General features: G+C 45.2%; 1 non-coding gene across 1 annotated transcript; it reads left to right on the forward strand.

The window, feature by feature from the left end:
* Positions 1-6827: 6827 nt before the first annotated feature.
* Positions 6828-6934, forward strand: LOC125584760. Its single transcript, XR_007321669.1, has one exon. It is a non-coding gene; the product is annotated as a small nucleolar RNA R71 (small nucleolar RNA).
* Positions 6935-24249: the final 17315 nt, after the last annotated feature.

The following is a 24249-nucleotide window of genomic DNA, read 5'->3' on the forward strand; positions in this document are numbered from 1 at the left end:
TGTAGCCTTGTGGGATTTTTTTGGAAGCGCAACCGCGAGCATCCCCTGCTCCTTCTGATTGGAGGAGCTACTCTTGGTAGGCGTTCCACCATGGACTTCATGGCGTCGAATCTCGTGGAGAACATCTTCTCGAGATAGGAAGTCATAGAGGACTCCGTCACTGATATCTTTTCAGGCGTCTCCTTATCAGATTCTGGCTCGGAATCACTCTCCTCCAGGTTGTGGACCTGAGGATTCTCGGCCCCTTCGCGCGTTGCCCCGGCTACGCCTGACCCAGGAGCTTGATCGGTCGCGCCTTCTCCGGAGTTCCATGGGTCGAACTTGGGTGTTGAAACGACGCTTCTTGTTGCCTGCCCTGCTGCGGGCTTGGTTTTGATCCCGGAAGACCGTATTCTCCGACTGCAACTGGCTGAACTCTTATATAGTCGCCTTGAAGTCGGTTTGATTTAGGTTGAACTCTTCCATATTCGGAAATATGGAAGGTTCTCCTTATCGGAAATCTTCCATTTCTTGGAAGGGAGGTCGGTCCCTGGGACCAGTTCCTTTTAGCGGGGACTGATACCACTCAAATTAGCCTAAGGAGTGAATTACTCTCTCAAATAAGAGGTTCAGTTGCAGTACTTAGGGATCGAATCCACAAGGAGCTACGAAACCTATTAAATCTAGTCAAATTATTAATTCTAAGTGTTTGTTATTTTATGGTTTAAAAGTAAATAGCAATCCTAATTGAGCAAGTCTATTGCTCGACTAACAAGATGATTGGGGGTGTAACTAATTGGAAGATATTAGATGCAGGGTTTCTATTCAGGTGTTGTAGATTATAATCCTATAGATGCCTAACAGTTGCATGCATGATATATTAGAGCCCAACTCCTTAATCACAGTGATCAGCGATGGCAATGTTTCACTGGTTAACTAACTAGATATTCGATCTCAACTGTCGTCTTTTGATCACAAAAAAGTGTCGATCGATGATCCTATAGGGATATCGATCGATACACCTTTCGCAATATCGATCGATTGCCAGAAGACAATATCGATCGATCGGAGGCTGGAGGAAATGATACCGAGGTATTTTTCCCTAACAATAAGGATGAGATGTTTCCTCTATGGTGAGGATTGGTCGGAGTTGGCCGAAGGTTTGATGGAGAAACCGGGAGCGTCTGCCTAAAGGATGATGCTTCTGCTCATACCCCAGATGTTTATGCTGCTCACGTAGCTATACCCGGCGCCCTTAGTTCAGGCAGGACTTCAGTTTGCATTCCTTCTGGTTCTCTGGTTCCATGAATCGTGTGTAGGAGTGTATGGGTCAGGACCCAGGAATTCTGAGAGGGAGAATCTTGGTGAGACTAAGGATTAGGGGGATGAGGAGGTTTAATAAAACCCGGGGGTTGCTCTGGACCTGGAGGTCGTTTCGAACCCAGAGGTTGCTCTAGACCCGGATGTCGTTTTGAACCCGGAGGTTGCTCTGGACCCGGAGGTCGTTTTGAACCCGAAGGTTGCTCTAGACCCAGAGTTCGTTTTGAACCCGGAGGTTGCTCTGGACCCGGAGGTCATTTGGGAACCCGGAGGTTCCTCTAGACCCGGAGGTCGTTTTGAACCCGGAGGTTTCTTTTTGACATGAAGGTCGTTTTGAACCCGGATGTTGCTTTAGATCCGAAGATCGTTAATAACCCGGGGGTTCTGATCTAGTAACCCTGAGGTTATCTTTAGACCCGTAGTTCGTAAGAACCCAGAATATTTGGTTTTGCAGGGACCGTACTCCGCCTTCCTAGGCAAGACTACTCCCGGTACCTTTTCGGATTTCGCATTCTGCCGCTCGGAAGCTGCCCACTATCGAGTTCCTATGATGTATTATACTTCTGCGGGAAGTCACTGACAGGCTTAGAGGGTGCTAGTGTGGGTGTTATGACCCAAGTGCCAGTCTTCGCTGCTTTCCACGTCTGGAGAAGCAGGGTTTTAATTGCTCCATGTATTTCACAGTACTTTTGCAATAATTATACCATGTGTTCCCTGTATTGTGTAGAACGTAGCGTTTTAATACAAGTACTTTTCACAATGGTACTCTAGGGACCCCGATGCGCCTTACGCTGCACAGGGGTTTTAGGTAGTTTCGACAGCATACTCAGGCTTGCGCAGACCCATTCCTGCTTTATGTCTCATACCCATTATCGCTCCTTATACAAACTCTGAGTTTGAATACAATACTTTTGCGTTTGTATTTAATATGCTCCCTGCCTGAGAGTAAGCGTGCAAGCTCCTTAGGCAGTACCTTGCATTATATGTAATATGCTCCCTGCCTGAGAGTGAGCGTGTAAGCTCCTCAGGCAGCACCTTTGCATTATATGTAATATGCTCCCTGCCTGAGAGTGAGCGTGTAAGCTCCTCAGGCAGTACCTGATGTGTCGAGTTTTAACCCGATTATCTAACTGCAAGTGCACAGTAAAGTACGCAGTAGTAATGCGGGATCGAATCCACAGGGACCGATGATCACACGTAGAGTTGCAGACAAGTTAATAGCTACAGCGAACGAAGATATATTTTTGATTTTTTTTTTATTTAATTTTCTTTAGTGTCACAAAACATAAACAAGCTGTAAAAAGATGATTTAAACGATTTGAAAACTATTTTAAAACAAACGTTGGGCATTGGGAATTCTCAGAGATTTCTTTTTAATCAAGATACAATTAATGGCAGACACAGGGATATATTAAGAACCGTCTAGAACTCAAACACGATATTAGAATTAACCTACTTCCGTAGCGCTAATTCTCTATGTTATAGAAATCTCCACACTAACTTCCGCTGACATGCATCACACTTTGAGACAAACTCATGGGCGTCTCTGAAAAGTGTAGGCCACCAGTAACCAGCCTGCAGGACCTTAGAAACCGTCTTGAATGTTGCAAAATGGCCTGCGTATTCTGAACTGTGGCAGTGGAAAAGAATCCCTTGCATCTCATTCTCCAGAACACATCTCCTGAATAAACCATTGCATCTCATTCTCCAGAACACATCTCCTGAATAAACCATCTGAGCATCTCTTGTAGAGGAAGGGATCATCCCAGTAGTAGTGGTTCACATCTCTCATGAACTTCTTCCTCTCATACCCCTTCAGGTTCGGTGGTTCAATTCCAGCACATAGGTAGTTTGCAAAGTCTGCAAACCATGGGAGATCATCCTGAATTTGTCTCATGACACAGCAATCAGCCTGATCCAAATACTCATCCTCCAGCAAGGTGATCACATAGACATTCTCCTCGGGTAATGTATCATCCAGTGGTGTTTCAGCTTCCACTCTCATTCGGGAAAGATGATCTGCCACTCCATTTTCTGCTCCTCTCTTGTCTCTGATTTCAATATCAAACTCCTGTAGCAGTAAGATCCACCTTAAGAGTCTCGGTTTAGCATCTTTTTCGTCATCAGGTACTTCAAGGCTGCATGATCTGTGTGCACAATTACTTTCGAGCCCACCAAATAAGACCTGAACTTCTCGAAAGCATAAACTACTGCCAGCAACTCCTTCTCAGTGGTAGCATACTTGATTTGAGCATCATCAAGCGTTCGGCTGGCATAATAGATCACATGAAGTTTCTTGTCTTTTCTCTGCCCCCAAAACAGCTCCAATCGCGTAATCACTTGCGTCACACATTATTTCAAATGGCAAGTCCCAATCTGGTGGCTGCACAATGGGAGCACTGACTAGAGACTTCTTGAGAATCTGAAACGCAGCGAGGCAGTCAGCATCAAAAACAAACTTCGCTTCTTTGCACAGCAGACGGGTGAGTGGCCTCGCTATCATAGAGAAGTCTTTGATAAACCTCCTGTAGAAACCGGCATGTCCCAGAAAACTCCGAATATCCCTCACTGTCCTAGGAGGCTGTAGGCTGGTCATAACTTCAATCTTTGCTTTGTCAACCTCGATACCCTGCTCTGATATCCTGTGACCCAAAACAATGCCATCTTTCACCATGAAATGGCACTTCTCCCAATTTAGCACCAAGTTCTTCTCCTCACATATTTCTAGCACCTTGCACAGATTAGCAAGGCAGTCGGTAAATGAAGAACCGTAGACTGAGAAATCGTCCATAAAAACCTCCATAATGTCCTCAATAAGATCAGTAAAGATCGACATCATGCATCTCTGGAAAGTGGCAGGAGCATTGCACAATCCGAAGGGCATTCTCCTGTAGGCAAAAGTACCGTATGGACAGGTGAATGTTGTCTTCTCTTGGTCCTCTGGATGAATGGGTATCTGAAAGAACCCGGAGTAGCCATCGAGAAAACAGTAGTAGGGGTGGTTGGCTAGTCTTTCCAGCATCTGGTCAATGAAAGGAAGTGGGAAGTGGTCCTTCCTTGTGGCTGAGTTTAGCTTCCTGTAGTCAATGCACATCCTATGCCCTGTGACTGTTCTGGTAGGAATCAGCTCAGCCTTCTCATTTGTGATGACAGTGATGCCACCCTTCTTAGGAACCACATGAACCGGGCTCACCCAAGTGCTGTCTGAAATTGGGTAGATCACCCCTGCACTCAACAGCTTTAGAATCTCCTTTTTCACAACTTCCATCAGTTTGGGATTCAGTCTTCGCTGGTGCTCTATGGACGTCTTTGACTCATCCTCCAAGTGAATCTTGTGCATGCAAAGATCTGGAGAAATACCTGTAATATCATCCAAAGAGTACCCCAATGCTTTTCTATACTTTCGCAATTTTGAAAGAAGCAAAGCGGTCTCCACATTATTCAGGTTAGCACAAATAATAACAGGATATGTGGAATTCGGTCCCAAGAATGCATACCTCAGCCCAGCTGGGAGGGCTTTAAGTTCCACCTTTGGAGCATTCTCCTCACTCCAATCTGGTTGGGAGGATGACGGTTTGACGGTTTTATCGGTGCCTGAGTCTTCAAGGCTGACATAGGCGACATGCTTCTCAATCGGTGAGGCTGAATCCAAAATCTCAGAAAATCCAACCACTTCTTGGTTCATGAACCCGAACTCACTCTCCCTTTGGGTCAATGCGACTTGTAGAGGATCATCAGTGTGCAACTCTTCATCCATTTCCTCCACCAGTTCAGTCAATGTATCAACCCAGAAAGTCTGTCCATCAATAGTCGGATTTTTCAGCACCTTCTCCACATTGTATCTCATCGCCATGTCTCCTAGACGTAAGTCTATATGCCCATTCTGTACATCAATCATGGCTCCAGCAGTAGCTAAAAACGGTCTGCCCAAAATGAGAGGATCTTTAGGTTCCTCTTCCAGCTCCAGAACTACAAAATCGGTAAGCACATATCCCTTTCCAACACCAACAGGGATGTTTTCTAGTACACCGACTGGTCTTCGCACTGATCGGTCAGCAAGGACCAAGGAGACCCTTGTAGGTTTGTAGTTCGTCATGCCTAGCCTCTCAGAGACAGAGAAAGGCATTACGCTCACTCCTGAACCCAGATCGCAGAGACTCCTCTCAAAGGTAAGTGATCCAATGCGGCATGGTAGAACAAATGCTCCGGGATCTTCACGCTTTTAGGCATGACATTTTGTAGAACTGCGCTACATTCCTCATTGAGCATCAACACACCACGCTCTAGGCTCATCTTATCGGTAAGAATCTCCTTCATGTACCTTTTAAGAGAAGGTACCATCTTCACCACTTCAACGAATGGCAATCTCACATGTAACTCCCCAACAAGGTTCTTTAGCTTCTCGTACTCACGTTCTTTGATCTTCTGCCTTGGTCTGGATGGGTATGGAGCCTTAGGAACATAAGCAGGAGGCGCAACATACACCTCTTCAGGTTCAGAGGAATTTGGCTTCGTTGACACGGGATCGGTCGATCCACATGGACCGGATCGGTCGATCTCCGTCCCCTTAGATCGGTCGATCTGTTCCTGAGATCGGTCGATCTCTGTCTTATTCGATCCCTCAATCGTTTTTCCACTCCTAAGTGTTACAGCATTCACAAACTCCTTGGGATTCGTCTCTGACTTCCCTGGTAGAAATCCAGGTGCTGTTCTGCTGCTGGAGGCGGTTTGAGCAACTTGCTTTTCCAAAACTTTCAAATGGGTGTTCAAAGCTTCAAACTTGCCATTAAGCTCTCCATACATGTTATCCACCTTGGTGTTTATCTCTGCAGTGCTATTCTTCTGACCTTCTAGCACCATTTGCAGCATCTTCTTAATTTCGTTATCCTGAGAATACTGTGACGAAGAGGCATTCCCTTGATTCTGGTAGTTGTTGTACTGCTGCCTTTGCTGAAATCCTGAGTTGCCCGAGTTGTTCCCCTGATATTGATTTCTAGTTCTGATATCCTTGGTTGAACAAACTCTGGTTCTGATTCTGGTTCTGCCTGTTTCCTGCCTGAGGGTAGGACTGATGTTGTGGATTCTCCACATTGTTGCTCCGGTAAGACAGATTATTTTGCTGATTTTGACTCCATCCAAGGTTCTGATTGTAGCCTCTGTTGTAGTTTCCTTGACCACCAATGTAGTTCACATCAGCTTGCATATCATCTGAATCATCACCAACTGTTTCTTGTGAGGAACGATAGCCTTGCTCCTCCACAAATTTCACAGATTTCTGATCTCTCTTGAGAAGCATCTCAATCTTGGCATTCAGCTCATCTATCTTCTTGGATTCATAACCAACACCCTTCTGGCTGGTGTCAAACCTTGACTTGCGGTTTGCTTTGCTGGATGACAGGTTGTTCAGCAAGGTGTAAGCTTCTTCAACAGTCTTGGTCATGAAATCACCATTACTTGCTGTGTCCATGGCATCTTGACTCTCTTCATGAACTCCATTATAGAAAATGTTCAGCAAGCTCACATCAGTGTAACCATGGTGAGGGCAGTCCTGTGTGTACTCCTTGAAACGCTCCCAAGCCTCATGAAAGCTTTCTGAATCAAGCTGCTGAAAGCTTCCAATTCTGCTTCTCAGATATGTGGACCTTGACTTGGTGAAGAAATGCTGTAGAAAAGCAGCTCTTGTCTCTTCCCATGTAGTAAGAGATCCTGGAGGGATGGACTTTAACCATCTGATAGCTTTATCAGCTAAGGAAAACGGGAACAACCTGCATTTCAAAGCGCCTTGAGGAACTCCATTATGTCTGCTGGTGTCACAGACTCGCTCAAAATGCTCCAAGTGATACATCGGGTCCTCAGACGGGTTTCCATGAAACGGATTTTTCTCCACCAAATTAATGAGACCAGTCTTGATCTCAAAGTCTCTTCTCTCAATGGGAGGTGGGCGAATCCCAGAACGATCGGCATAGAATGCATCTGGTGTATCATAATGTGCAAGCGTCATCCTAGGCATGCCATAGTCTCCAGCCTGTTGTCTTGCAGCTACACCAGCCTGCTGATTATCACCAGCATTGTTGCCTTCTCGTTCATCTACAGAAATTGGATTTTGCGGGTTGTCCTGAAACTGGTCTTCTTGGTGTTCAGCCATTTCAACCTCTTCAGCGGACTCAAGTCTTTTCTTTTTCACTTGTCTCTCTAGGCGGCCGAGCTCTAACTCCAAAGGTATTAAATTCGATGATCCTTTGCTTCTAGTATGAAATCCGCTCATTCACCTGAAAACACAAACAGAAAGAGAAAGACAGAAACATTAGACAAAATAAAAATGCTATAGTCTTAAACTGATCATTAACTCTAGGGTGACCAAATGGTCCCCGGCAACGGCGCCAAAAACTTGATGTGTCGAGTTTTAACCCGATTATCTAACTGCAAGTGCACAGTAAAGTACGCAGTAGTAATGCGGGATCGAATCCACAGGGACCGATGATCACACGTAGAGTTGCAGACAAGTTAATAGCTACAGCGAACGAAGATATATTTTTGATGTTTTTTTTTTATTTAATTTTCTTTAGTGTCACAAAACATAAACAAGCTGTAAAAAGATGATTTAAACGATTTGAAAACTATTTTAAAACAAACGTTGGGCATTGGGAATTCTCAGGGATTTCTTTTTAATCAAGATACAATTAATGGCAGACACAGGGATATATTAAGAACCGTCTAGAACTCAAACACGATATTAGAATTAACCTACTTCCGTAGCGCTAATTCTCTATGTTATAGAAATCTCCACACTAACTTCCGCTGAGTTTCAATTTCTAAACAAGCATTAAGAACAGGTTCAATATGTTCACAAAGCGCAATAACATCAACTTCCGAGGGTTAAGGACACTTTGCTCATCTAAAGTATTTTCGGAAGTTCAAACAATCACTTTCGGTGCATCAAACAATCTGATATCATGAACTAAGTGATCAATTCAGTTCAAGCAGTAAGAAATCCATTAGATGAAGAACCAAAACGTAATCCCTTAGTCTACACACGTTTTATGAATCAAAACATCAAGAAATCCCCTATGAGAACCCCTAAACCCAACTAGATGACTACTCACACATAACTAAGCAAGAACAACACGATTTTGATGAAGAAAACATGATAAGATTGTATTAAAACAGAGTAAAGGTTCAGAAGATCTTCTCCAAATGGTTTTGAGATGAACTCCTTTACAAATCTTCACAAATCACACAAAACAAGTTACAAAACTCTCAAATCTCTCTCAAGAACTTGTAAATCTCCTTCTTGGTCGTCTCTGGTCTTTTCTGAGTCCCAAAAGTCGAGTTCTTTTGTCCATTATTGAGGGGAGTGGGTAAAAAGGAGTGAAAAGCTCGTTGGTGCGTGTGGAGCCCGTAGAGCGTGGGATCGGTCGATCCACATGGACCGGATCGGTCGATCTAGTGCATGAAACCGTAGCGACAAGTTCTGGTCGCTACGCATGTCGCTACAATGCACGGCTTTTCTTCTTAGCTCTGGATCGGTCGATCCACAGACAATGGATCGGTCGATCTATGTCCTGTGCGATCAATACTTCTCATTCGGTCCATTGTTCGGTCCATCTTGCTTCTGAATAAATCCCGAATGCGTTCTTTTCTTGCAAGCTATCTATTAACCTGCATATTACACTTAAGAACACCAAAACGCATCGAATAGACCAAAACATTTATTAAAACCGACCATTTAATTGCTCCAAAACGAGTTTAAAACCGTTAAAAACACGGAATATCAGTACCTTTGCATTATATGTAATATGCTCCCTGCCTGAGAGTAGCATGTAAGCTCCTCAGACAGTACTTTGCAGTATATATAATATGCTCCCTACCAAAGAGTGAGCGTGTAAGCTCCTCAGGCAGTACCTTGCATTTTATGTAATATGCTTCCTGCCTGAGAGTGAGCGTGTAAGCTCCTCTGACTGTACCTTGCATTATACGTACTTCGTATCCCTCATGCGAGTAGGCTCTTGAGCAGGAGTACTATATTTGACCGCATACTATGGCTTGTGCTAGCCCATTCATGCGATTGTCAAATATTTTCTATGCGTCATATGTGTGGGTTTTCCACTTATGCGCAAGATCATAGGATCTAGTAATCCCTTTTATTGATCTGGAGGCAAGGATGGATGCAGGGGTCAGAGCTGGAGCTTCTCTCAACAGGAACCTGGAAGCCGGTGTCCTGCCCGAGGCCTGGATTATTTTTCCCAACCAGTTTGCCCCTTATTTCTCGATTTCATCCTCCAACTCGGGGAATAACCTGTGCACTCAAGTCAACCGGAGTTGCTACTTCTTTCCCAGGTTCTTCTTAGGTCTGGACCGCGTTCAAACCTGGAGGAGAACAAATTTTCCCGGGATAGACCGGGGTCTAGTAGACGTTTCCATGTTCTAGACTTGCTTAGAGATGACCTGGCAAGGTTCAGGACCTTGGTTGCATTCCATTGGATGTCAAGACTTATTCATGGGGCTCGTGGCCTGAAGCAGTTCTCTCTTGGATGGCGCAAGACCTGATAGAGAAACGTTCGATGCTTCAGTGAGCATCAACATCAGCTTTTCGGTGGCAGGTCCCTTGGGCTTGGCGTGAACAAGACGTCGCTCTGAAATCTCCTTTTCCAGGTTATTCTTAGGCCTGAGCCGTGTTTTAACCTGGGGGAGAGTCAATTTCCCTGAGATAGACAGGGGTCTAATGGATATTCCCAGGCTTGTGGCTGGTTTAGGTCGATTGACATAGGAAGATTTAGGATCCTGGCCTTGAATGTCGATGGATGGCAAAAATCGTAGGTTTGGCTGGTGAAGATCACTTTTATTAGTTGACATCTGCTGTAGGTGATCTGTTGCCCCTCTCAGAAGTAGGAATTCTTGATCTTGGATTCACATTGCAGTGATAAGCGAGATCTGTCTTCCTGGCGCAGGACCTCGCTGGCACATAGCCACATATTTCCTGGATCCGAATGGCACATGACCGGGGCAAGGAAACAAATTATCGACTTACTTCTTGCTTATGTGCCCCCATGATTGGATATCGGCTGGAGAATGATCTTCTGAAGAACATACGCCCTGACTCTAGCATGGAGAATTTTTGTACTAGGTAGTAGTCGAGTGAAGATCGTGATTTTTCTCATTCCTTCTTCGGGAGGAACGAGACCCTTTGTTGAGGCGTGGAGGCCGATTCTTTGTCATACTACCCTGCGGTATCGACGTACATCATGTAGGAACTCGTAGTCCCTGATGAGTGCTTTATGTTCTGATCATGTTGGACATGTAGATTTATCCTTGGGAACCTGGAGGTTTCGAGGAATCAATGTTCTGACACGGGAGGGTCTGTAGATATTGCACCCGGAGGTGAATCTTCATCTTGCTGTCTCGAACCCATAGTCTCTATTGACTTCATAAAACATCGCACCCTGTCCTCCGAAGATGGACCACTCTCGATGTCGACTGGATGTGGGCCAATGTCGAGATTGCACTGGTTGCCTTTTGTTGATCCGTTCAGCATGTCTTCAGGCCCTTATAGGGCAGCTTCCTTGTTCTAGAACTGTTGTGGGACGCGTGGTCCTGAAGATTATGGGGATATCGTCCTGAAGCTCAGAGTTTCTTAGATGTAACCTCCTGGAATATGGAGGTCGTGGGATTCACCCTCTTGGAGCCCGGAAGTTCTGGCATATATCTTACTAAAACCCGGGGGCGGTAGGACATGTCCTCTTCAAACCCGGCGGTTACAGGGGAAGTAACAATACTTATTCGTCCTTGAGCTTGGATAGCAGGGGCTGACACGACCTTTTATGGCCCGAGTTGAAATTGACCCGGAGGCAGGAATGGACCGGTTCTGGAGACGGACCCGTTGTTTGGATAACAGGTGTCGACCCGGCTAAGGATGCTTCTTCGCATGGGTTAGCGTCTTCTACTGCATACTAGGATGTAGTTAATCCATTCTTGCGGCTGATCTTCCATACATATTGCTTCGCTCCTATTCCTTGGATCTCCTCCTTTTGTAGATGTCATTTAGTGACTCGTTCTGGCTGCTCTCTGCTCTTACTTGGGTGAGCCACTCTCAGCGTTTTATGATGTCATTTAATGATGCGTCCAAGCTTTTCTCTGCCCCCGCTTGGGCGAGCCACTCCCAGCGTTTTCTGGATGTCACTCGATGACTCGTCGCCTCTTCTTGAATCTCCTTTGCCATGGGCATGTTGATGCGTGTATCCCCTTGGGTTAACGCTTAGCTCATCTGCCCCTGCTTTACTCGTGGTCGTGTCTACCTCGGAGGTATATCAGGGTACATGGCCAGGAATAGCGGTAGTAAGGTGGTCGGAACCTTGGATCTGGAACCTGGAAGCTGGGATCCGGAACCTGGAAGCTGGGACCCGGAACCTGGAAGGTGGGACCCGGAACCCAGAGGTTTGGCTTTTCCTTTTGGATGAATAGTAGCAGGATTATGTGTTCTCCGGCTTCTTTTACTCCCCTTTGCTCCAAATGAGTAGAGGGTATGAGGATAAGCACTCCTTCCTCTAGAGTTAGCATTTTCTCTGGCTCTTTTGCAGGAGGCGGAGCAGCAGTGTTCCCGGCGCTTGGGCAGGGTTCCTTTCGCCGAACAACCCCAGTCGAATTTGACAAGTACTCTAAGGCGTTGTATCCCCTTAGCTATCAGGTTTATCTATGGTTCCACTACCACTTAGATTCTAGAACCTAAAGAGAAAGGTGGTTCTCCAGTTACCTCTTAGTGATTGTCTGGTATGCTTGCATTATTTCCAGGAACTACTCTTCTGGCTCCTCCAGCTTTTGGAATTCGTCAAAGTTGTAAACCCGGCTGGAAGATGTTGGTGATGACTGCTCGCGTTGGGCCCAAAGGTTGTCGAGGCTTGACATATAGCTAAGACCCGAAACCAGCAGGAACCAACGATTGTAGAGGTCGGCTTTGAGGCTGAGACCCGTAACCAGCAGGAACTAGCAGGGACTCGTAGGTAATTCTTGCGTTGAATCTTGCTACTGGTGTTAGCATGGTGCTATCCTCCCGTGGGGAGGTGTTTCCGGCCGTGTGAACCATGGGTCTGGTGAGAAGAACTTGTTTCTTACCCCCAGGTGGCTGGGGTTGAGAGATTTTTGATAGGATACATGTAATGTTCCTCCTACCTATCACGTCGTCACGTAGTATATGACTGCCCCTCCTTCTAGCGCCAAAATGTTAGGGTATTTTTGTGTACAAGCGATCCGTGCTCAGCTCTACGGAATGATAGGAGGAAGGATACATATCGTTGAGTGTATTCTCATGCTTCGATAGTTGATAAACCAGGAGATCCTGCTCTTAGGTTACTGCCATATGGGTATGGGCCAGTATATGTCGTCGGTGCCATAGTAGCAACAGGGGAGTGATATCACTCAAATTACCCTAAGGAGTGATTTATACTCTCTCAAATAAGAGGTCGAGTTATAGTACTTAGGGATCGAATTCACAGGGAGCTAAGGAACAAAGAAATCTAATATGATTTGTTAAGCAAGATGGTTTTAGAGATATAAATGTAAATTGCAGTTTTATATTGAATAAGTGTTTGTTCAATAGATTGGTTGAGGCTTTCGTGCTTAAAAGGAAATAGTTAGACTTAGGGTTTTTATTCAGGAAACTTGGGATTATAATCCTATAGATGCCTAATGAATTGCATGCATGATAATGTAAAGCTCAACTATTTGATCAACAAGTCAATCAGCTCTCGCATGTTTTGACTTGTCTATTAACTAGATCTAATGATCTCAACTCTCGTATGTCGATCACTAGAAAGTGTCGATCGATAATCCGATAGGGATATCGATCGATACACCTTTTGCTCCGTCGATCGATTATTCAATAATGATATCGATCGACGTGCTTCTAGTTAAGCTTTATCTGCGGGTTGAACGGTCATTCCGGATGCTTCGGCTTTACCTGCTGGATCGTCCATGACTCCGATTCTTGTCGAAGATAAGGAGAGGGCCGCTGACTCTATGCCTCCTCCTCCGGCCAGGAAAGAGATCGTTCTACGCTCCTAGTGTTGTTCCGGTTGCTCAGCCTAAGGGCCGGAAGAGGAAGTTTACCAAGGGCGGTGACGGGGAATCTTCGCAGCAAGGAGACTCGAGCATAGCGTCGGGGCTTCGCGGAAAGGTTTGTCGCTCGCTTACTCTCTTGTTTGTTTACATATTTTTCTGAAAGACAACGGATCCCTAACTTTCTTCTCGTTTCGCAGTTCATGGCGTTGATCGACGGGATGATCAGTGAGTGTGGTTCTGAGACTAGTCTTCTCGCCGGGGAGTTGTTGGAGCTGCAGGGTAGATGGTCTGAAACTGAGGCCATGCTGACGGCTGTCAAGGATTCTCACTCCGTGAAAGTGTCGAAACTCGAGGTCGCGATAGGGGAGCTCGAGAGGGACCTCGGGAAGACGGCGAGTTCATTGCTTAAGGAAAAGAAAGCCAGGAAGGCCAAATCTTTGGAGGTGCGTCGTCTTCAGCGTCAGATCGAGGGCGATGCAGGGTTAGCGAGCCGTGGGATTCGAGAGGCGAAGGACACTCTTCGTTCTGAGTTTCAGGCTCGCTTGGCGAAGATCTCCGCCTTTCTGGGCTCCCTCGAGTGCATCCGGAATAGGGATTTAGCCTTGGCGGCGATTGAGGGCGGGATGGCCATGGTTCAGCCGTTCCAGAGTGAGACTCCTTCGACCTTAGAGGCCGAAGAGGCCCGAATGTCCGGCTGCAAGGGAGATTTGGCAGTCGTGGATGGAGATTTTGATCTCATCCTAGCTGACCTGAAATCCGCGTGCTTTCTTCCGACGTGTTCAGAAGGCCCAGAAGGGAAAGATCCGGTGCTCGGAGAAGGCAGAGGCGATGCGGCTCCAGGCTTGGACGAAGCGACGGGTTAAGAGGGAGCGTGAGTTCTGAGGATGACTTTGGTTAGATCTCTTGCGGGAGATTTTTTTTTTTTTTTATGTTTGATGTTTCGGCCTTAAATGGCCTCATTTCGTGTTTCGGGACTGGCCGTATGTGGCTTTGAATCCCTGCCGCTCTGCGGCTTTCTTTTTATGACAAGATGATCGAGTTGTATTTTTCATAAGTTTACGTATGGCGTGGAAGAAGGGAGATGAGATGTTGTCTCATATCCTTCTTCGATGTGAAATGTTTCGGTCGAGATCTGTTTCGAGAGTTTTTCCGCGAGATATCTGCTTCGCGGGATATCCGAAGATGTCGAATATAAACATAGAGGCATGGTTTTGGGATCTCGTATCTTTTGGATATCATGCCTTGAGATGTTAGAGACCAGTGCGCTGGGAGTAGGGTAAGACCTAGGTTTACTTTCGGTTTTAAGATTTTATGCGGTGACTAGCCGGCTATTGATTTATATGTAGCGATTTTAACCTGATTCGTACCGATTTAAAGTCTGCGATAGGTTCTCGGCTTATATGACTTGTTAGATATGAATCGAGCATCTCTCCGGAGACAATTTTTAAGCCAACCGGAAGTGCTGGACCAAAATTTCGAGTTTCTTTTATAGCGCTATTATCCTTGTGTCGGATGTACGAGAGTCATCTTCGTGAGATGGCTATGTCTGTTTAGGACGTTCAAGAGTTCGATGTGATCAGCACCGAACTTGGCGGCAGATGCCGTCGTTTAGAGTTTTTTGCGCAAGATATGTGTTAAAATGTTCGTCATTTTTTGACGGAGTGTCCGTTTTCGTCGTTCGGAAGAAGTAACCCTCGAGGCATCTCTCGCGACGTCTCGTGATGCCAAAGGCTGCTTCTCGTAACGGCTGATTTATTTCGCATATCGAAAAATGTTTTGCGGGTGAAAGATAATTTGCTTGGTTAAGATATATCAGAAACATCGAAGGCGTGGTCGGATGTTTCCGAGTTTTGAGAGTATACGAGTATACGTATCCACTCCCCCCCCCCTTTTAATGAGGGGGGACAGCTGAATTTGCCTTTCGACGAACAGCCTATGTACTCCTTATGGAGATCAAGCCGTCTCGTAGTTCGGTCATTGTGAGTTGTTTTGTTTAGTGATAGTATTTTTTGAGATGCATCGCGTTCCAGATCCTTGGAATTTTTATACCTTGCATGTTGGATACTTCGTAGGAGCCTGGTCGGACGACTTTTTTGATTTTATAGGGTCCTTCCCAGTTTGCTCTGAGTTTTCCCGCGTTTCGTTCAGCGGTGTTTTGGAAGACTTTGCGAAGGACCAGATCTCCCTGATTAAATCTGCGATTCCGTACGTTGGAATTGTAGTACTTTGAGGCTGTGTGTTGGTAATTTTGGATTCGGATGAGCGCTCGATCTCGGCGCTCGTTAATGAGATCGAGATCGTCAAGGAACATTGCGTTTTTGAGCTCCTTTCGTTCGGGAAGTAATCTTCTTCGAACACCGGGGAACTCTACTTCTGCGGGAATCATGCATTCCGTTCCGTACGCCAGAGCGAAAGGGGTTTCTCCTGATGCTCGCCTCGGGGTGGTACGGTGGGACCAGAGGACTCCCTCGAGTTCGTCGGCCCACCTGCCATTTTTGGCCTCTAAGCGTTTCATCAGTCCGTCGAGAATGGTTTTATTAATCGTTTCAGCTTGTCTGTTACACTGCGGATACTTGGGCGTTGATTTGTTAAGTCGTATCTTCCATTTCTTGCAGAATGCCTCGAACCGGGTGGAGATAAACTGTGATCCGTTATCGGTTACGATTTCGTAAGGAACTCCATGCCTACAGATGATGTTTCTCCATACGAAACTTTCAACTTGGACATCTTTTATACTTGCGTACGAATCTGCCTCTACCCATTTTGAAAAGAAATCGGTGAGGACTAAAAGGAAACGCTTTTGCTTTGAATTATGAAGGGGACCGACGATGTCCATGGCCCAGCGCATAAAAGGATAGGGCGATGTGATGGAGGAGAGAACTTCGGCTGGTTGTCGGATGGTTGGAGCATGCCTCTGGTATTTTTCGCATTTTCGTGCGAACTTCTCGCAATCTCCGATCATCGTAGGCCAGTAGTATCCATGGCACTTGATTTTCACTGCCAGTGATCTTCCGCCGGAATGATTGCCGCAGGACCCATAATGTACTTCTTCCATCATTTTTCTCGCTTTTTCCCCTTCCAGGCACGTCATGAGTGATCCGGAGAATCTCCATTTGTAAATTTCGCCGTCCATTGTTACGTAGCGTGCGGCCTGTGTTCGGACTTTGTGGGCTGCCCATTTCTCGGTGGGCAGGTGTCCGTTGATAATGTAGTCTCGAATTGTCTGCAGCCATGGGGTATCGCAGCCGTAATCAGATTGCTCTGATTGCGGTCGTATCGTAACTTCTTCTTCTTCGTCATCTTGACCTTCTATTAGGTTGACGACGATTGGTGGTCCGATGCTCGGATGTTCGATGAACTCGACTGAAATTACCCTTTTAAGTCCTGGGTCAGAACTTGATGCTAAGGCCGCGAGAGCATCTGCCTGGACGTTTTCGGAACAGGGAATTCGCGTAAGGGCAAAACAGTCAAACTTTTGAGCTAGTTTTTGGACCAATTTGAGGTACGCGTCCATCCGTTCGTTACTGGCTTCATACTCTCCGCTGAACTGACTTGCCACTAACTGGGAGTCGTAGTAAGCGTGGATGTTTCGTATCTTCAAGCCGTGAGCCAAACGCAGCCCTGCGACGAGTGCTTCCTATTCGGCTTCGTTGTTTGAGGCGTGGAATTCCAGCCTGAATGATTGCTCTAAGATCTCGCTCGTCGGAGATGTGAGGCGAATTCCGATGCCTGATCCCTGCTTGGACGAGGATCCGTCGACGTGAAGGAGCCAAGTGGAATTTGGTTCCTTGTTGGTTATGGTCTCTGTCGGGAGTTCGACCAAGAAGTCCGCAAGCACTTGTGACTTTGCGCTTGTTCTCGGTCGGTACTCGATATCGTACTTGCTCAATTCGACCGCCCATTTGGCCAACCGGCCCGATTGACTCGGGCTATGCAAAATCGTCCGTGGGGGAAAAGTCGTGAGGACGACGATCGTGTGGGATTGGAAATATGGTCTTAGTTTTCGGGCCGATGTTATGACCACGCATGCTAATTTTTCCATTAGCGGGTATCTAGATTCGGCATCCAGCAAGGTTTTGCTTATATAGAAAATAGGTTTCTGTTCGCCGCGTTCTTCCCTGATCAGCACGCCGCTCACAGCTGTTGCCGATACAGCGATGTACAAGAACAAAGGTTCCCCCTCCACGGGTTTTGCGAGGACTGGAGGGGAAGCTAAATACCGCTTCAGCTGTTGGAAAGCGTTTTCGCATTCTTCCGACCATTCGAATTTTTTATTTCCTCGTAAGACATCATAGAAGGGCAGGCACTTGTCTGTTGATCGTGAAATAAACCGGTTAAGTGTTGCGACTCTACCGGTCAGCCTTTGGACTTCCCGCTTATTCTTCGGTGAAGCCATCTCGATCAGTGTGTTGATCTGTTTTGGATTAGCTTCGATGCCGCGGAATGTGACTAGGTAGCCGAGGAATTCCCCTGATGCCACGGCAAACCTGTATTTTGTCGGGTTGAGCTTCATGTTATGGGAATTTAACTGCGCGAACCATTCCTCGAGATGTGATACGTGATCCTTTGCTTGGAGGGATTTGACGAGCATGTCGTCGATATAAACCTCCATCGTTTTACCGAGTTGCTTAGAGAACATACGGTTCACGAGTCGTTGGTAAGTGGCGCCAGCGTTTTTGAGGCCAAAGGGCATTACCCTGTAGCAATAGGTTCCGCGATCGGTAATGAACGCAGTCTTCTCGCGATCGTCAGGTTTCATCATAATTTGGTTGTAACCTGAGAAGGCGTCCATGAAAGACAGAAGTTCGTTTCCCGCCGTTCCTTCTACTAATCAATCGATATGTGGCAGAGGGAAACTATCTTTTTGACAGGCCTTGTTTAGGTCGGTAAAATCCACGCAAACTCGCCATTTTCCGTTTTTCTTTTTGACTACTGCAGGGTTAGCGAGCCAGTCTGGATACCTCACTTCCGTTATTGACCCGACTTTAAGCAATTTTTCGACCTCGTCGTTGACCGTGGAAGCCCGTTCAGGTCCTAGCTTCCGCCTTTTTTGTTTGACAGGTTTGAAGGTCGGATCGATATTTAATTCGTGACACGTTATGTTAATGTCAATCCCTGGCATATCTTCCGCGGCCCATGCGAAAGTATTGAGGTTCTTTTTTAGACAGGTTATGAGCTCTGTCCTCAAAGGCTCGCGGAGATTGGCTCCAATCTCGACGCATCGTTCCGGAGATGCTTCGTCGAGACAGACTGTGACCACAGGTTCGCAAGTTGGTTCGCGTTTTTCAACTAGGGCCGTGATGTTACGAGATTGCCAGAAGAGTTCAGCCGAATCTTGACTTCGCAAATCCTGGTCGGAGACCTTTTTCTCCGTTTTTCTAGGAGTGGTCTCGAGGTCTGGTCTTTTTCGTTTTTGTTCTGCGGCATAACACACCTGTGATACTCTTGGGTTTCCCCATATTACCTCGACTCCGTTAGGGGTTGGAAACTTAAGGCAAAGATGGTACGTTGATGGGATGGCACGCATGGTGTTCAACCATGGCGTTCCCATGATAACGTTGTAAGATGTGGGACGGTCAACGACTAGAAACTCTGTGACTCTTGTCACGGTTCCGGCTTTGACTGCGAGATTAATCGACCCGTAGGCCATGGTCGTTTCTCCCGAAAGTCCCAGTAGTGGGCTAGGGTATTTCACGATTTCGGATTGATCGATCCCCATTTTCTCGAGAGTATCTTTGAAAATGATATCAGCCGAACTTACGGTGTCGATTAGCACCCTAGCGACGTCGATATCTCAGATCATCAGTTCGATAACAAGGAGATCGTTTCGAGGTTTGGCTCGATCGACCGTTGCTCCCCCCTTGAACGAGATGACGTTCGCGCACGTTGAGTCTTGCATATCGTTCCTGATCGTTGAGTGGCTTTTGCGGGTCAGATTGATCCGTTCGCCCCCCTCCTTCTAGCGCCAAACTATGGGAACCGAAATTCGCACTGTCGATTTCCGTTTAAATAAGGAAACTAGGAAATCCCTAATTTCCCAGAGGTCCCGGATTTCTGCTAATACCACACGCCAAGCAATCAGAACACAATAATGACAACAATAAAGTATAAGAAATCGAAAAGAGAGCAAAGTAGATCTTATTCCGAATTCGCGTTTGAGCGTTACAACAAGGTAAGAGCCTGGGCTACGAGAGCTGTCGGCGAGACTCATAGTTCTAAAACCCTAAGACGGCAATAACCTAGTTGAGTCGCAGCTCGAATAACAAAAATGGAAATATGCCTAAATCGCTCTAAGTGCTAAGTTTGCTCTGAAAAAGTCCCCCCCCCATGCCTCTCGCCTAGGACTCCTTATATACTGGCTCCTAGGTCGGTTTACGCTTTTCCTCTTCTGCCCTTAAGCCTTCATAGCATAAAAATGGAGATATTCCAATTTTTCCGATCTTCGTAATTATCTTCAAAATTTCGTATTTATCCGCGGAAACTTGACATTTTATCTTTCCTTGCGAACCAAGCATAAACCGTCATGCGGCTTACGGGCTGTTGGTTAAGAAATCGTAAGTTGGGTGTCGAGTCATGTCTTAGGTCCCTTTGGGCCGTTTTCTGACTTGAAGCGTTTATTACGGCTTCTTTCGATAAAGAACGAACTTTCCGCGGTTTGTACGGTAAAGTTTGATCGATAACTTAGAATGGCGGGGAACGTGAAATGGGTTCACTACGGTCTTCGGGAGATAGCATCGAAGGGTAGACGAGAATGCATGGACTAATGTCGTATCGACGTTTTGGAAGAGCTCGGTCGCTGCGTAGCGATCGAGCGGAACGGACGCTCGGTCTCTACGTAGCCACCGAGCTTCGGCTTGGACTCGGTCGCTACGTAGCAACCGAACTTGGGCTTGGACTCGGTCGCTACGTAGCGACCGAGCAGAACGAACGCTCGGTCGTTACGTAGCGACCGAGCTTGGCTCGAGCTCGGTCGCTACATAGCGACCAAGCTTTGGCTCGAGCTCGGTCGCTACGTAGCGACCGAGCGGAACACGCGTTCGGTCGCTGCGTAGCGACCCTTTTCGAGCTCTTGTCCGATGTCTCGTGTTTCTTCCGCAAAGCTTTTCGTAAGGAATAATCTATTTCGAAAAAGTATTTGTCGAAGAAGGTTTTTCGTTTTCTTCTTCGGACGTTTTGAATGTTAACTTCGTCGTAACCGTTTTTGACCCCAACAGAAACTTAGCTAAGTTAGAATGTTTTCAGGATGATAATGAAGCTCTCGCTTTTATCAATCAATCCTAGGGCAAGTTCTAGGTAGCTAATCTAGAAACATTCATTAATGAACAATCCTAATAATAATTATCACAACTCAGCAATTTATAGTTGGGGCTAATCCCTCATAACCTATTTAAACCCTAAAATCTAACAATGAGACTACTCAGACATGGCCAAGCAATTCATAACAGCAATTAGGTAAGAAAACTTCATTAGAATAGTAAATAGATATTAATGGAGTTCCAATAACAAAATATAACTTTGGATCTTCTCTCCAATCTATCAAAATCCTAAAAACCTTTGCTGTAAAAATAATAAAACAAGAAAATCACATTTTGCCTCTAACATGGTGGCAAAGCTTATATAATTAGGTTAAACCTTGTTAGGGGTAATCTTGTAAAATGGTGAAGACTTGGGCTTCAAGTCGGCTGTGACCAAACGGGCTTTCTGCGCGCTTCACTGTCGATCGATGTCAAGACAAGAACATCGATCGATTATTCCTCTCCAATATCGACCGATGGTCGAGCTCGATGGTCATCTCGGGTGCTTGCTCCAAATATTTCCAAAATGCTCCAAAATCATCACTTATCTCCAAATCACTCCTGATCTTATAAATATAATAAATAGACTCTATAAAATAATAATTATTAGTAAAAACACCTATAAACCATGGATGAAAATGGGTCAAATCCATAGTCGATCAACTCCCCCAGACTTACCCTTTTGCTTATCCTCAAACAAAACAAACAGGCAGTTTCTCTGAAAGAGGTTTAAAACAGCAGGGACTCACATGATTTAAAACTTAGAATCATCACCTCTGCAATATTGCAATCCACATCTAAGAAGTCCTAATCACAAAAGCACATTATACCATATCCTAGCTTAGCAACCAAATTCATCTAGCCAACAACTTAGCAAATCTTGTCTGACATTCCCCTCTACCAACCTAAAATCCAGATAAGCGTGCAGAAAGCCCGTTTGGTCACAGCCGACTTGAAGCCCGTTTGTATCGATCACAGGATACAAGGATTTTCAAACAAGTATCTGGACCTGCAGGTAAACTTTAGTTTCTATCCTCTCTCTCTCTCTACTAATTTTCTCTCTTAGTCAAAGTCTACTTATATGCAAGATCATTGACCAAGATTGGACAGACTTCCATGAATCGAGCCTTAATGGTGGTTGACACCAAGTCATGCTTACTTCTTTTTGACCTATACCCTAGGATTATTTGTGAAGCAAGCCTTAAAATGGTTGTAGCCACCAAGTCCTATTCTAATCCTTTACCTATGAAATTCTTATGAAGCAAGCCTTAATGGTTGTCGCCACCAAGTACTGTTCGAATTCCTTCCTAATAAATCTTTGTATATATTATAAAATATATATATATATATATATATATTTTAATTCGAAAATAAAGAGAGAAATGGTGAAAAATCTCTCTACACAAGGCTTTACCTTCCAGACTTGTTTGAATAATCCGATCCCATGTATACCAAGCCCCAAGACAAGCAGTTGTGTCAAGTTTAGTATTGGAGGTCAGCTTTGGTTCCTTCAAAACAGTCTTAGCAAGAGTGGATAGTTGACAGGTTGATCCACTTTACTATCTTTAGTACTATCTGCAATTAGTAAGTCTATAATGGTGCTAAAGAGTGGTTAGATATTAAGCAAAAATCTAAAAGGTCATAATCCTCTTCTTGACTCAATAATAACTTATTTTGAAAAATATTTTAATAAAACTAATAAGTAAATAAATATCAGTAAACCTGCCCCCAGACTTAAACTACACTATCCCCAGTGTAAATTCAGTCGGAGTTATGGTTAGAACTAAATCAAAAGGACTCAATGTAACAAGTAAGAACGATATACCAGACCGGAATGGATATTGACCGATGTAAGGATGTTGATATAAGAACGATATACCAGACCAGAATGGATATCGACCGATGTAAGGATGTTGATATCGGTCGCCGCATGAAAGGCTGTGTCGATCGATGTCGACCGTTTCTCGTAAGTCGATACTTGCGGCAATCGTCTACTCGGTTCTTTTTTTTTATGACCTGCAATAATTAAAAACCAACATAAATAGTATATTAATAAAAACTTAATAAATATTGCCTAATAGTGGGTTGCCTCCCACTTATCGATTTGTTATAGTCATTTAGCTTGACTTTGGAGGTGGTTGGGCTAGTAGTGTTGAGAACTGGGACTTGTTGGAAAACAAGTATCAATCTCTTCTTTGCGCTTGTTGAACCATATACCAGTGAAGTCTCTCATTGCTTCATCCCCTCTGCGCCATTTTTCTTTCATTGTTGCAGTTGTGTTTTCCATCCTCTGCAATCTTTCACCAAGACTCTCAAGGTTGAACTGATGTCTTCTAAATGTGGCGTAAGTGTCAGCTGAGATCTCCTCTCCATGGTAATGTGTGTCGGACATGTCTGATGTCCTCTTTGGTATTAGCCGGCCTCGGTTTGTAGCGTGGTCGACCGATGTTCGATGATAAATGTCGGTCGATTTGTTGTTTCGTCTGTCGATCGATGATGATGCTTCTGGTCGACGGGAAATGTAACTCTGAATCTCCACCAATTCCCCTTGTATAGCTTCAATCTTGGAAGTCAAAGCATTAATGTTAAGATCCATTGGGAAATAGTGCTCTTTGGTACTAGCCGGCTTCGGTTTGTAGCGTGGTCGACCGATGTTAGATGATAAATGTCAGTCGATTTGTTGTTTTGTCTGTCGATCGATGATGATGCTTCTTGTCGACGGGAAATGTAACTCTGAATCTCCACCAATTCCCCTTGTATAGCTTCAATCTTGGAAGTAAAAACACTAATGTTAAGATCCATTGGGAAATAGATGTCATCACAACTCCCATCAAGCCTCTCTTCTGTAGTTTCCAGAGCTCTATAGATCCCTTCTACCAACTGATCTATTTCTTCCCTGGTGTGAAAATTTTGTTGAGACTTCATCGTATGTTGGCGTGGTGGATTGTCGTCGACCGATGTTGGCATCTGGTTGTCGATCGATGTGTGGTGATGCCTGTCGATCTATGTATGTTGTCTTTTGTCGATCGATGGAGGTCGAGCAACGCCTGTCACGTACTGAATTTTGGCTATGCCTTGCTTCATCTCCTCCATGCATGTAGTTAGCCAACTGATACTATCATTCAATGGATAGTAGACACCATCAAGTTTCATCTGGAAAGCTTCTTTGTTCTTCTCTTGTTCTCCACAGACTCCCTAGAACATCTCATTGATCTCGTCCTTAGTGTAGATCTCTGGTACTAGTTTTGTCTATGTGAATGAGCTAGCATGTTCCGGAAGACAGATGTAGGCTGGCTCATTTCTTGAAGCTCTTTCCAGAAGTCTTCTGATATCCTTGTTGTGAACATGAATGGTGTGTCCATCTAGATCTCTGGCGTATCTCTGATCATCTCCGTAGACTCCATACTCGTCTTTCTCTTCCCAGTAGAATTTCCTGGTACCATAGAAATCAAAGGCTCTTCTGCCAAATTTTGGACGTCTATCGACCGATGTTGGGATGTTAACGTCGATCGATTGTTGAGTTGTATGGCAAGATCTTTGTATGAAACGTTTGTCTATGCCACCAGCTGTGTCATAGAACTCCTTTTTAGCCTTTTGTTTTGGA

Source organism: Brassica napus, chromosome C3 (genome assembly GCF_020379485.1).
Source record: "Brassica napus cultivar Da-Ae chromosome C3, Da-Ae, whole genome shotgun sequence".
Taxonomy (NCBI): domain Eukaryota; kingdom Viridiplantae; phylum Streptophyta; class Magnoliopsida; order Brassicales; family Brassicaceae; genus Brassica; species Brassica napus.